General features: G+C 45.0%; 1 protein-coding gene and 1 long non-coding RNA gene across 20 annotated transcripts in view; one reads left to right on the top strand and one right to left on the bottom strand.

Moving 5' to 3' along the window:
• The window catches only part of LOC139805576 (uncharacterized), a 103,521-nt gene that overhangs the window by 5,122 nt on the left and 85,938 nt on the right, over positions 1-12,461 (bottom strand). For 12 of the 18 annotated variants that reach the window (XR_011729881.1, XR_011729872.1, XR_011729871.1 and 9 more), the window contains 3 exons: positions 9,310-9,405; positions 8,479-8,654; positions 7,536-7,709 (listed from right to left, as the gene is read on the bottom strand). This is a non-coding gene — a long non-coding RNA (uncharacterized lncRNA). The other 6 variants (XR_011729880.1, XR_011729875.1, XR_011729883.1 and 3 more) reach the window with 5 other exon arrangements.
• Positions 11,729-12,461, top strand: part of LOC139805570 (myosin heavy chain, skeletal muscle, adult-like) — a 46,038-nt gene continuing 45,305 nt past the window's right edge. Inside the window, exon 1 of one of the 2 annotated variants that reach the window (XM_071764094.1) lies at positions 11,729-11,868. The gene's annotated coding sequence lies outside the window, so the exon portion shown is untranslated. The remainder of the gene's footprint in view (positions 11,869-12,461) is intronic. The other variant, XM_071764095.1, reaches the window with a different exon arrangement.

The raw sequence follows: 12,461 nt of genomic DNA, 5'->3' as shown, positions 1-12,461 counted from the left end.
AGACACAGGGGGATGCCCAACTAGCACAGAGGTGCCTGTCAACACCAGATGGCTGGGGCTTGTCGGAGGAGTCAGTTTAATTTGTTAGGCTGCTAAAGAATAACTTGTCCATGAATTAACAGTTGTGCCTCAGGTATGCCAACAAATCACCAAAATCTCCATCTGCAGGACTGCTGAACATGGCGATGGCTCAGAAGAATGGGACTGTGCCAAGGGGACTTGTTCCACAAGGTGGCATCAGATCCATCCCCTGAAGGTGTGGGATTGCACTTTATACACACTTAATACACATTCAGTCCTTCATGCTTGCTAATGCCACTGTTGTGCATTGCTCCAGTGGATTGTGGAGTCCCAAGGGAGACTGACTTGGCCATTCGATTCAGGTGGAAAGCTTTTATGGGAGACTGTTTTGTGGGTTTTGTTCCCCAAAGACAACTTCATTTGCAGATCCATTTTTCACAAAACGATGAAAATTAAAAAAAAATTAAAAAAAAAATTAAAAAAAAACATGAGACAAAAATAATCTGGAATGAAAGAAATCCATACCGTAACAGGATAGAGGATGTTACAAGGATGGCAATAAGTTGAGGAGGGGGGTTGTGGTGGTTGGGAGGAGGGAAAGGGGCCTCTCAAACATCCACAGTATTAAATCTAGAGTTAGAAAGCTTCAGGCAGTAAGAGGTCAAAGTCCTCCCAGCTGCAAAGGACTTGTGTTTCACCAGCACACGGTTACACACCTTCTGGCATCTCTGTCGTGCTCAAGGACGTGGTTGAAAATGAAGCAGAAGCCACATGCCCTCAGCTCAGGGCCAGGAGCCCACCCTCAGGCAGCACTTGCCCTACGCCCGAATGGGCAGTGCTGATGGGACTGAGACCTGGCCTTGTATCCAGCAGATTCACAGCTCCCTCCTGGCCTCTGAGGTCCCACCAAATCGCCCATCAGCCTTCACAAAAGCCATTCCCAGAGGAGGACACGAGGCCAAAGCAGAGAGCTTTGGAGGGTACCCATGCCAGGAGGATCAGCCTGTCACTTGCCCCCCTTCCTCCTCAGTGTCAGAAGCTCAAAATAGCCCCACTCCTGCAAGGCTCCTATGTGGGGTCACGCCTCTTTGTGTAGATGATACACTTCCACTAATAGCTCCCGAAGACATTCCTGGGCGGGTAGGTTGCCTTCTATATCTCAGCACAACGTGCTGCCATGCAGAAGCTGGACAACTGTGCTGTGTCCTAAGATGGCAGGTGCTATTCTTACCCCAGAGAGGCTTCCTCCAGCACAGCTCTTTTCTCAGCTGAAGTGTTCAAAAGCAGGAGCAGGCCTGAGTGTGCTCTCCCTGGTAAGAGTAAATCAAGAGAGGACCCTCTGCAATGATGCTGTGCCAGCGCAGCACCTGGGTGCTCACCATGGTGTGTGCTGTGCCAGGGGGCACACAGCAGCTGCCCAGGCACTTCCAGCAGTCAGCTAGGGCTCAATGTGGGTTGGATGGGAGCTTCCCTTCTCTTGCAAACCAACAAATTAAAACAATGCCTGTGGACCTTAAAGCTCATCAGCAAGAGACTCCAGTCCATTAATCCTTTCCCTGGTGAGGAAGGCAGATGCAGGTCTTGCTCCAAGCTCACTCCAGGACCAGCAGAATTGCAGAGAGCTGTGTCCCCTGTCCTGGCCAAGTTGAGCAGGAGCAGCCCATGAGCATGTGCAGATCAAATACAAATCTGAGGACAAATACATAGCATGAAGTGAGCAGCTGAATTCACCTTCATGTGACTCTTGCTGCAGAGAAAGAAGGTGATTAATGAGAGAGGGTGGAAATAAGAGTAAACACAGTGCTGAGGTAGGGTTGAAATTGTGCTGGGGAATACAGGGAGGAGTTTGAGAGAAGAGAGATGGATGTGGAAGAAATGAAAGCATCAGGTTTGGAGAAGAAAGGTCATGAGAAATCTGAGGGGAAACTACTGAGAAACATTGCAATGACCATAGGATCTTTATTTTGTTGGAACAGACCTTTACGATCATCAAATTAACCCAGCACTGCCAAGTCCACCACTAAATCATGTCTCTCAGTACCACATCTACACGTGTTTGAAATAGCTCCAGGGAGGATGACTCGTGATACTCTGCAAATCATAGTCTAGCTCATGGCCCACCTTGAGAGAGCTTTGTAAAGCTTTATTTTAGTTTTGAAGATGTTATTGTATTTAATAATATGATAATTTACTGTATTTAATAATGTAATAATTTGCTGTGTTTTAACTGCAGAGTAAAGCAGTATGGTTGTTTCATTACCAGTGCACATGGCACGTGGCCATCACTTGTGCCCACACTCCCTGCTGAGGGCTGGCTGCACTATGGAGACAGCATCCTCGGGCAGTACTTCTCAAACCCAGGAGCACAAGTTGTGTTGGAAGGAGGCAGTGAGAAGCCATATCTTTCCAGAAGGCTGAAGACTTCAGGGACTACTGGCAATGCCTAGCTGGAGTCTGGAAAACAAACCTCACCAGCCCAGGCTGCTCCCCAGGCATGGACAACAGTCTGGGTTGGGATCCCCCAGCCTCAGGAGCTGTCTCTGGCAGTGGCTGGGAATGGTGCAGCATGGCCCAAGTTTTGAGCAGCTGCTCACCCCACAGGGACCCAGCTCTCCCTGTGAGCTCAGCCCGTGGCTGCTACCCATGCATATGTGCTTTGAAGAATCTTCCAAGAAAAACCCAGCAATCAAGAAGTGGAGGAGGAGATGGAAGCAGAAGCTAAATCTCCACTGACAGTCACTGCTACAAAGCCTGCTGGATTATCAGGATCAAAACGGGACACTGCTGTGAAGAAGATGAATTGCTCACTGCTGTATGGAGAATGAGGGTCATTTTGCATTGACATTCTATCTGTGGAATGAGGTTTCTTGTCACCTGATAAGGGTTTATGCAAAGGTCTTGAGAAAAGTATCAGTCCGTGGTGGCCATAAATGAACATCTCAGAGAGAAAGTTTAAAATAGATGCAGCTGATGGGCTCATATAGAGCTGCTGTCCCCTGTGGATGGCCAGGGATCTCCTGAGCTCAAATACAGGTTTCCAGCAACAGGAGAGCAATTATTTGCAAACATTTCCCTTTAGAAACTATTTGTCAGTAATGTCAAATTTGACAGACCACACTATCAGCTCTTGCTAGGAGCCCCAGGAAAGGAAGAATCACCTGAGCCTTGTTGTTAAGGTCCCTTGACTGTGGTTGAGGCTCTTCCTCATCCCACTCCCTTGCCAGCAGCACAGCCTTGCTGTCAGCACAACACTGCTGGGAGAAATGTAGTTCAGTGAACATGAATGCTTTGGGAGCAGAGCCCAGAGGTGAAGTCCAGATTTAGCTAAGGTAAGATGCAGGCAGAAGTGAAGGATCAGGGGATCGTGCTGTGAAACCTATCAAGGTATCTGCAAGATCTTACCCACCTGGAGGCCCTCTCAGGGAGCAGCAGTGAGATACTGTGAGAGACCTGAAGAACTGGCTTGGGAGGAGGGCAACCTACACCTATGGTGTTCAGCAAAGCAGTGATGCACTGGAGTTGTCACTGGATCTTGAGCTACAGAAGAATTAGCATATGCTTTCTCAGGCCACAGCCCTGATTGAGATGCAGAACACCTTGACTGCTGAATGTCTGGTGACATGTCACTGTCACTGTATCCTGCTGGTGCTGCTCTGCTTTACACTCTCCTTCAGAGGGAGAGGGGACTTGTATCCTTGGAATCTCAAATGGATGTAGAGAGAAATTAAGAAAAAGTGCAAGTGAGCCACCAAGGAAATCTATCTGCTAATATAAAATAATGAGGCTGTTGGCAGATTTCCTGGTGATGCAAAAGGAACTTTTCTGCAACATAAAAAGTTAGTTCAGAAAATGCCACTAGAAAATATTGCTGTGTACCCTGCAGGTAACTCTGGTACTCAGAAAATCCCATAATAATCCAGTGGGCTGTCTTAACCTTGTAAAGTCTAATGCTCAAAGTGAACAGGTTTATACAAATTACATCCCAATAAATTTCCATTTACAGCACTGAAATCTGCCCAGAAGTGGAATTTGTGCATCTGTCACAGATGAATGTCAGCCTAGAAAGGTATCACCTCATTGCTTTCTTTTTTAGGATACAGTTGTTGGTGCTAAAATTATGCACCTAATCCTGATTTTCCTTCCCTCCCCTTCCTTCCCCCGCTTTTGCCACTTGCTCTCTTTTTTTCTTTGTCCTACCCGGAGGCATCTTAACTTGCCCACCCTCCTCCCCTGCTCCGTAACAGGAGCACCTCAGCTGCTTTGGTGGGTGACAGAAAGGACATCCTGAATGTCACCTCCTCAGGCAGCTCTTCTGCGGATGTTTGCAGGGAGCACGAGGAGTCTGAGTAAGCAGCATAACTGTGTCTCAGTGAAAGGTTGCTCACACCCAAATAAAAGTTTGCAGCCTTACCTGTCTCTCCCCTGTTCCGTTGGCTGGGCTGTGCCACTTGAGTCTCACTCTCTGTAATTTTGCTGAAGGCCACTAAGGAGGATATCACCCACTATCAGTCATAAAACTCCTTCAGAAGACGAAACAGAGAATCATGTTCTCTGTCCATACACTGGCTCTGAGCCATACATAAACCAAATCCTATAGCCTCTGCAAGGAGGACCAGGATTAGGAGACAGGAAGGCTACCAGAATAGTTGTCTGCAAGCATCAAGTCAGTGCTCACTGGTGGCCACAAAAGGCAAACCAAGTATCTCGAATTATCACGATCAACTGAGAACAGAACATAAATCATTGTAACAGGCCCACAATCCCCCTGCTATGTGCCGTTTTTTCCTGTGCAATTAGGAAAGATACAGGGAAAAATGACAAAACTGATGGGAACACTGGAGAGACAAGGCATCCAGACTATAATCTTTCAGCTTGGGAAAGGAACAACTAGATGGGAAGACGATATTGGAAACAAACTTGAGAAGAAGAAAAGCTGCTTGTCATTAAGTCCATCACCTGTGTGACATAATTTATAGAGACAGCTGGTAACACATCAAATATCAATGTGCATATAGTTGCTGAACAGATGTATATGCATTCTATACTATGGAATACTGACAGTGGCTTATGAGGGTTTGAAGACAGTCAGTCACCCAGCACACTGACTAGGTTGAAGCAGGGCAGAGTAATCACCAGTACTTATGTACCACATGCAGGTTTGGCTTCATTTCACCTTACCTCTGATGAGTTCTCAGAGGAGCAGCACAACTGTGCAGGTTGTGCAGGACATTCCTGGTCCCTCCAGGCACCTGAGCACCTTCCAGTCCCTGGATGGGATACTAGGGATCCTGATCACCTGAGAAGAAGCGGCTGAAGTGACCTGTCCACAGACATACGAAACACTGCTCTCTCTGTAGGCACCTGAGCTTGCTCTCCAGGCCACTGACCCACAGGAGGAGGTTTCCTACTGGAGCAGAAGCTGAGCAGCCCTCAGTTCTCTCCAGCCAGAGCTCACAGGGTGTGCAAACGGATCCCTTTTAAAGGTGATGTCTGCTGTATCCCATGAACATTACAGGCTCCATGTGAGGGGACATTGAGACCTGAGAAGGCCAAAGGTTTCTTAGGCTTCATACAGAGATAGCAGGAACATGCCTGTTCTTTTGTCCCCCATTATCCACAGTGACACGAAGAATACATTGCTGAGCTCAGCAGTTTCCCATGTGTGCCTTATTTAGATTTTGCTCCAGTCACATGACAGTTTTCATCAGCTTGAGGTGATTTGTGTTCAAAGGCTTCACATGGGTTGGACATTGTGTGGAGGGTGGGTATCTGGAGAGACTGTGAGGATGAGAAATGCCTCAGGTGTGAGAGTCTACAATTCCTTTGATCTTACCCCATACAGCCATTCCCAGAATCACAGAATGTTTTGGGCTGGAAGGGACCTTTAAAGGTCGTCTAGTCCAATTCTTCTGCCATTTTCAGGGACATTATATAATCTTATTTCCTTCAATGTTATGTTATTGTCAGAACATACAGTGGTGATGTTAGCTGCTGTTCACTATATTATACACACCTTTTCTGACAAATTGTACTTAGTGACTCAGAATGAAGAAGGTTTATACCAGATCCCTTAATTCATGTAATGGGCTAGGGAAATGCTTACCAGCATGTAATTATTGCTGTGAATATGTCCAGCCTGTGATAACAGAAGTACCTTCCTGTAGTCTGCCTGCCCTGCTGCTTCTCACCTGGCAGAACTTCTTTCTGATGTGATATGATGCACTTTGCTCCACAGTTCTCTGACTGCCTACAGGCCACGTTGTTCTTCAAGCACTGAAAGCTACTGAAGCCTACTGCTGCTGAGAATGTTTCCAGGTACACTTGAGAGGCAGTGTTCTGGAAGAACATGCTTTGTCAAGCTGCATGGAATTAATTGTCTCCAACAGTGCAGTGAGATCAAAGATTCATGCCCAGTGATCCACTCATGAAAAGCTGTTTTCAAGGCTCCAGGAAAATATCTGTTTCTAAACAGAGGATGTGAAGCTGCAGAAACCTTTTCTGGTAAGCTGTGAGCAACTGTTCACTTTCAATGGACCAAGAGAATCTCTACATTAAAGCCAAAGAAGTCATAGAATCATTGAATCATAGAACTTTAGCAGTTGGAAGGAACCTCTAGAGACTACCCAGTCCACCCCCACACCTTGCCACAGCAGGATCACCCAGGGCAGCCCACACAGGAACACATCCAGAAGAGTTTGGAAAGCTGTTTGGATTAAGACTCCATGACCTCTGTGTGCCACATCTGCATTACTCAAGAGTCAAGAATTTTCCTAATGTTTAACTAGAGGCTTTAAAGCAACAATTTGTGGTCATTGCTTCTTGTTACATTGCCTGCTACTCATGAAAAGAAGTTGGCTGTTGTCTTTGTAATTGCCCCTCATATACATTAGTCTTTTTTTCCTGAGACTAAACATTCCCACAAACTCTCTTCATAGCACAAGTTTTCTGGCTCCTTGCCCACCTCTTTTGAATGGGGGTGCAAAAAACTGGACTAACTGTTTCAGATGAGGACTCACCAGTGTCAAGCAAAAGGCATAGTAGATTCTTACAATCAGCTGATCACATTTCTAACAACAAAAGACCTTTGTTCATCCTGTCTGCAGTGAGAGCACTTGTATTCATATCAACTATAGCCCCAAAGTCCTTCTTCCTCTTGCAGGGCAGTCAGTTCTTAGCAGAACAGAGGACCTGAATAGTCCCCATAGTGAATTTTCCCCATAGTGAAAGACTGGGGATCACCAGACTACAGTAAAATATTCCTTTTCCTACTGCAAAACCTCCTTCCTAGGTACATTCTTCTTTTTTCAGTTCATAAGCCTAACAACCCTGAACACTCATGAGAGGGAGTTTCCCACCAGCCAGCATGCAGCAGTCTGTAGGCACTTCCCCTCCCCATCCTGACTGGGCCACCTAGCTGAGAAATGCTTGCTCACTCCTTGCCTCTCAGCTAACCAGAGGGATTAGAAGGAGAAAATACACATCAAGGGCTGGCAGAAAGAGAGACAGCTGCCTGATCTCTGTCTCAAGAAAGATTTATTTTCAGCACAACTGAATGTCCTCCACACTAATGTGTGCTTTACTGACTGGCATTGTTGTGCAGGACAGTCTGTATCTGAAGACGGTTTCCAGTTCATCTCTTCTCTTTTAACTGTCCTGTGGTTTGCTTCTGATCCCAGTTGAATACCACCCTGCAGAGATGGAAATAGGATCAGCAGAAAATGAATGGCTGCCAGGAAACATTTCCTTCTTCTTTTTGCATTGAGGCATTTGAATTTTTTCCAACAGAATTCTTTCTGGACAGGTTTCTCCTTTGGTGCACCTGAATACAGGAAATAGTGGAGTTTTCCCTCATGTAACTTACTGAGATCTCCAGAGTTAAACTACAGTGAAATTTGGATCATCTACTACTGATTAGAGACTGCTTCTTTGTAAGAAGCTTAGTAAGAAGCCAGAATGCCAGTGTCAGCTAGATGATACCTGGGTAGGATATGTGAGCATCATAAATTAAAACAAATCCAAAGCAGATTGATTTGGAGCATAAAATCCTTTCCAAGGATGCATATGCCAGCTGACCAAACATTTCACTTTTCTTTTTGTGAGCTTTATGTCATTTCCTGAAACACCTAATGCTGGGTTATTCTCCCAACCTTTTTTTTTTTTTTTTTTTGCACATTCTCCTGCCTCCTCTTCCATCCTCCACAAGCTTAGTCCAACTGTCAGATGTCTTTTCCCCGTAGACATTCACCAAGAGTTCATATACTACCTGTGTTCACAACACAGGCTGTTATAACTGCTATAATTTCCTTCAAAATGATATTTTAAAAACATCTACTGAAAGTGCTGAATAAGAAGTTCTTGCTTTCCATGTTTGTTTAATTCGTAGAAAAGGGGGGGAAATGAAGATGGGGATGAATTTAGAGTTCTCAAGTGAAAGTAGTCAATGCTTTAACATTTTACCTTCTTGTTCTGACTGTCCAAAAGAGGTATTCAAATGCTGATTCTCCCAGGGGAGCTGCTAGAATAGCTTTGATATTCAGTTTGAATGTCACTGGACTGTTTAATACCAAATTCAGTCAGGACCCTGTACCTCTGCTGGTCCAAGCCACCAAGACTATTTTTTTCTTACAGTGCATCTGAAAGAAAAGTGCGTAGAAACACTTGATGTCATTGACAAATGTTGCTTCCTGGTGGAGGTAGTACTATTTAATGTAAAGTATGTAAGTTTTAGCTGAAGTATGCAACTTGTTCTTAGCATGAGGGCCATATGTCTGTATACAACATTCTGGAGAATTTTGTTAGATTTCAGTAATCCTTCAGGCTCTTGAATGATTAATACCAAGCACCTTTCAATCCAATATATCAAGCAAAGCCCACATACCCATAGTCACAGTATGCTAACTTTGGGGTTTATAGTGGTACTGAGGTATCAGTACATAGCTCTTAGTGTAAACATAGGCCAATATTTCTGATGGGCACAAATATTCAATCTAGGCATCTACAGTAGTAAGAGTTTCTTCCTCTCTGAATTTAAACTGACATAAAAATTCCTACTGTGAATTTGCAGTAATAGAAACCTTTGACCATAGTCAGACCTCCTCCAACACATGATGCAGGGTTGGATGGGACAGTATGTCCTGCAGCCCTCCTCCACCCTGAACAATCAGGTCAATATTGGGACTACTTTAAAAAAAAGATTTGAGGTTTGGCTTATGGGGACCTACTGACGTTGAGTTCAATCCCTAAAGCACTGCTGAGTGACCGTCCACACCTGAAGGCACCTCAACTTACCAGCCACTTCTTTTTCAAACTGGACCTTCTCTTGGCTGAATGCTCAGAGCTCTGTGACCATGTGTCTTCTGCATATTACACACCTGGGTCCACATTCTAGAAAACAGGAAGAACACAGAAGACCTCTACTGAGAAGATTAATTTTGTCATTGGTCATCAGGAAGTTGAAGACTTTTTGTCCCCAAAGTCAGGTGATATGGCATAGTACAGTCCATACAAACCTGGGCACTACCTGAGGGCACTTCATCCCAGACTGACAGCACTAAGACAGATTTGCTATGTGCTGCTGGGAGCAGGGTCCCACAGAAAAATCAACAGCAGCTATATAATACTTGACCTGCTGCTGCCAGAGGATGCTGCCTTTACAGTGCAGATGTTACAGCTTCCCTGGGAATGGAAGAGCAGACCTCCCTCCTCAATCTGAGCGGAGAAACTCCCCAGCTCCCATGCCCTCAGAGAGGCCTCAGCCATCTCTTGCTCTTCTTGCATAGTCTTCAAAACCCCAAGGTTTTAGCTGCCAAGGCCTTCCTGTCATGCCTTGGCCAGGACTGGTAGCCACTGGCTTCTGGTCACCATGTGGCACCCTGGCACCCCAGGGACTCAACTGCAAGAGCCCCCCAGATCAAATCGTGCTGGCCCCAGGCTAAGGAGCTTAGTTACTCTCTGGGTCCCACTGGAGGCAGGTGTCCCCACCAGCATCTGATGCCCTCTTCCCAGAGAGGCAGACTTCACATGCACCCTTGTGCTCACCATTCCCCCCCTTGATGGTTCTGGGCTCCTCCTGGTCAGGATGCAATCTGTTTCCATCAGCCTCCCCATACCCAGAGAATGGAGCACAGTGGTGAGCTCCAGGTTTGGGCTTCAAAAAAGTGGGCACTACAGTGCTGCAGCCTTCCTTGGAATGTGCTTCACAAGCACAGGAAATTGCCTGATCCTGGATATTACATCAGATCCATGTACCATTTTTCTAACTTTGTGTGTTATCCACTGGGCTCCTTTAATAACCAAAATACCAAGTACCAAGGGAAGAGTGTGGTTAAATCTGAGAGAATTTAAAGCAGCTTACATGACAGTACCTTCTTCCTAAAACTAGATCAGTCTCTCTAGGACCAGCAGCAAATCCCTCTTTCCCCCAACTCTATCATCACTATACCAGCATGTCTGCCACCTCCAGTGCTTTCATAAAAGTATTACTGGTGGTTTTCTTTTTTTAACTGGGCTAATGTGTAAATGTGCAAGATATTTGTGATGAAATGGACTGAGGAGGTCTTGGGTGCAGAGAATCTGGGACTTCATGCTCAGGTGATGTGCTTGTGCACATCATTGGTACCAATTAATGTCCAGTTATTTGTACAGATAAGGATGACTAGAAGATTCCTATATCACTTACAGGTAGAAAAAAAAACAACCTGGGGGGTTATCCCTAGACCAGAGTTATACTTCCTAGTATTATAGGAACTTACATAAGGTGCCTGTAACCCTAGGAAGCACCTGAATAAGGTAAGAAGTTGCCAGCAAAAGAAGGGGACATGTCTTGCTCATTGGCACTGACCTGCAGACCAGAAGTCTCACCAGGTTTTAACCTTCCCAAAGATTAAGGTGGTGCAGAGGGTCACAACATTTCTTGGAGAATCTCCCACTTATTTGCAATATGAAATGTGTACAGAGGCACACCTGCAGTACCTCTGTGTGTGTGTGTGTGCATGTACTCTTCCTGATAACCCTGAAGCTGCCTCGCAACTCTGTCAGAGGCACCATCTTAAAAGCCCCTGTAGAACCCAGCCTCTGACTGCTGCTGTGCCTGTAACACAGCTGAACTGTTACACATCTGCACTTCTACCTTCAAGATTTTGCCATCAAAACTGCAAAAGCTTTTAATAATGCTAATTTATATTTTGACATCCTGTTTTATCTATTGTACAGCTGGGATATTTGCAATGCAGACATACCAAGCAATCCACCCTGGGTCGTACAGTGAGTCTGTGGGAAAGCCAGCAATAGAACCAATAAGTTCTGCATCCAAGTTCTCTAAGTGCCTCAACTAGTCCAGATTCCCTCCTTAACACCCTTGTCAGATTGTTTATAGGAGATGTATTCATATAGTCAGTAAGACATCAAAATTTTCTAATTATATCTAGTCATGTCAAATGACAATTATGTCTTTAGTTTGCCAGACAATGCTTTACCAAAGAAGGTTTGCCAAAAATATTTTGACCGAAGAAAGAGTAGGCATCTGTAGCATCTGCAGACTGGATCGTATAAAACATCCCCGGGACAAGTCTGCCCTGCCTCCACAGAAAGCTTCAAGGTAAGTGTATGGGGTCGGCAGGCTTGCAGGAAGAGAATGGTGCCCTTATGTGCTACAACATTCCTGTTGCCTTCAATGCTCGTTTCCAGGAGGGCACTCAATTTCTCAGCTCAGGTTTTAAATCTGCTTTCCAGGCACCTGCACATTTTCACTCTGGATTTCTGTGCAGCAGCAAGTAGGAGGCTGTCATTTCTTTTTTACAGTACTGACCAGCTGCCAGCCAGCAAGCCACCCATTGGGTGTCACAAGAGGTAAGACCCTGATTTATTGATTCTTAAAGAGCAGAGAAAGATCCTTTTGAGGGGGAGATCTGAAAGGATCACTGTTTCACTTTATGTTCAAACTTAGTGTGATTACAGTAGAAGGCAGTGGGGTGGCCAATGTTTTCAAGTGGCTGTGTCTGATGTCTCTGACCACTGATAGCAGAGAGAAAATTCCCATGGGGAAATTCTTCACTTCTTCTTAACTGATCTAGCAGGGAACAAGACAGGATGGCTTCCCATCTTTGCTACGGCATCGGTAGAACCAGTCAAAGATGAGTGCAAAAGGAAAGAGTGAAAAATTATGCATTCTGACTGAGAAAGTATGAATAAACAAATCATCTGAGCATATAGACATTGTAACCACCTTTGTAGATTGCCAGAGCTCTCTTAGATACCATTTTGCTGACTATAAATTAGGTTATTTATTACCTAATGAACAAAGAGGGAATAAATTTTAGCAGTATAGCTAGAGAATTTTTAAGAAAAGTTAGCTAAATTTAGCTACTGACACGTTTAATAAGGCATCTGAAGAAATACTCTTATTTTTTTAAAGTTTAGAGAACTCACCTGTTCCTATTTTT

This window comes from Heliangelus exortis, chromosome 20 (assembly GCF_036169615.1).
Source record: "Heliangelus exortis chromosome 20, bHelExo1.hap1, whole genome shotgun sequence".
Lineage (NCBI taxonomy): Eukaryota > Metazoa > Chordata > Aves > Apodiformes > Trochilidae > Heliangelus > Heliangelus exortis.
This window is presented reverse-complemented; position numbering and strand designations above follow the sequence as displayed.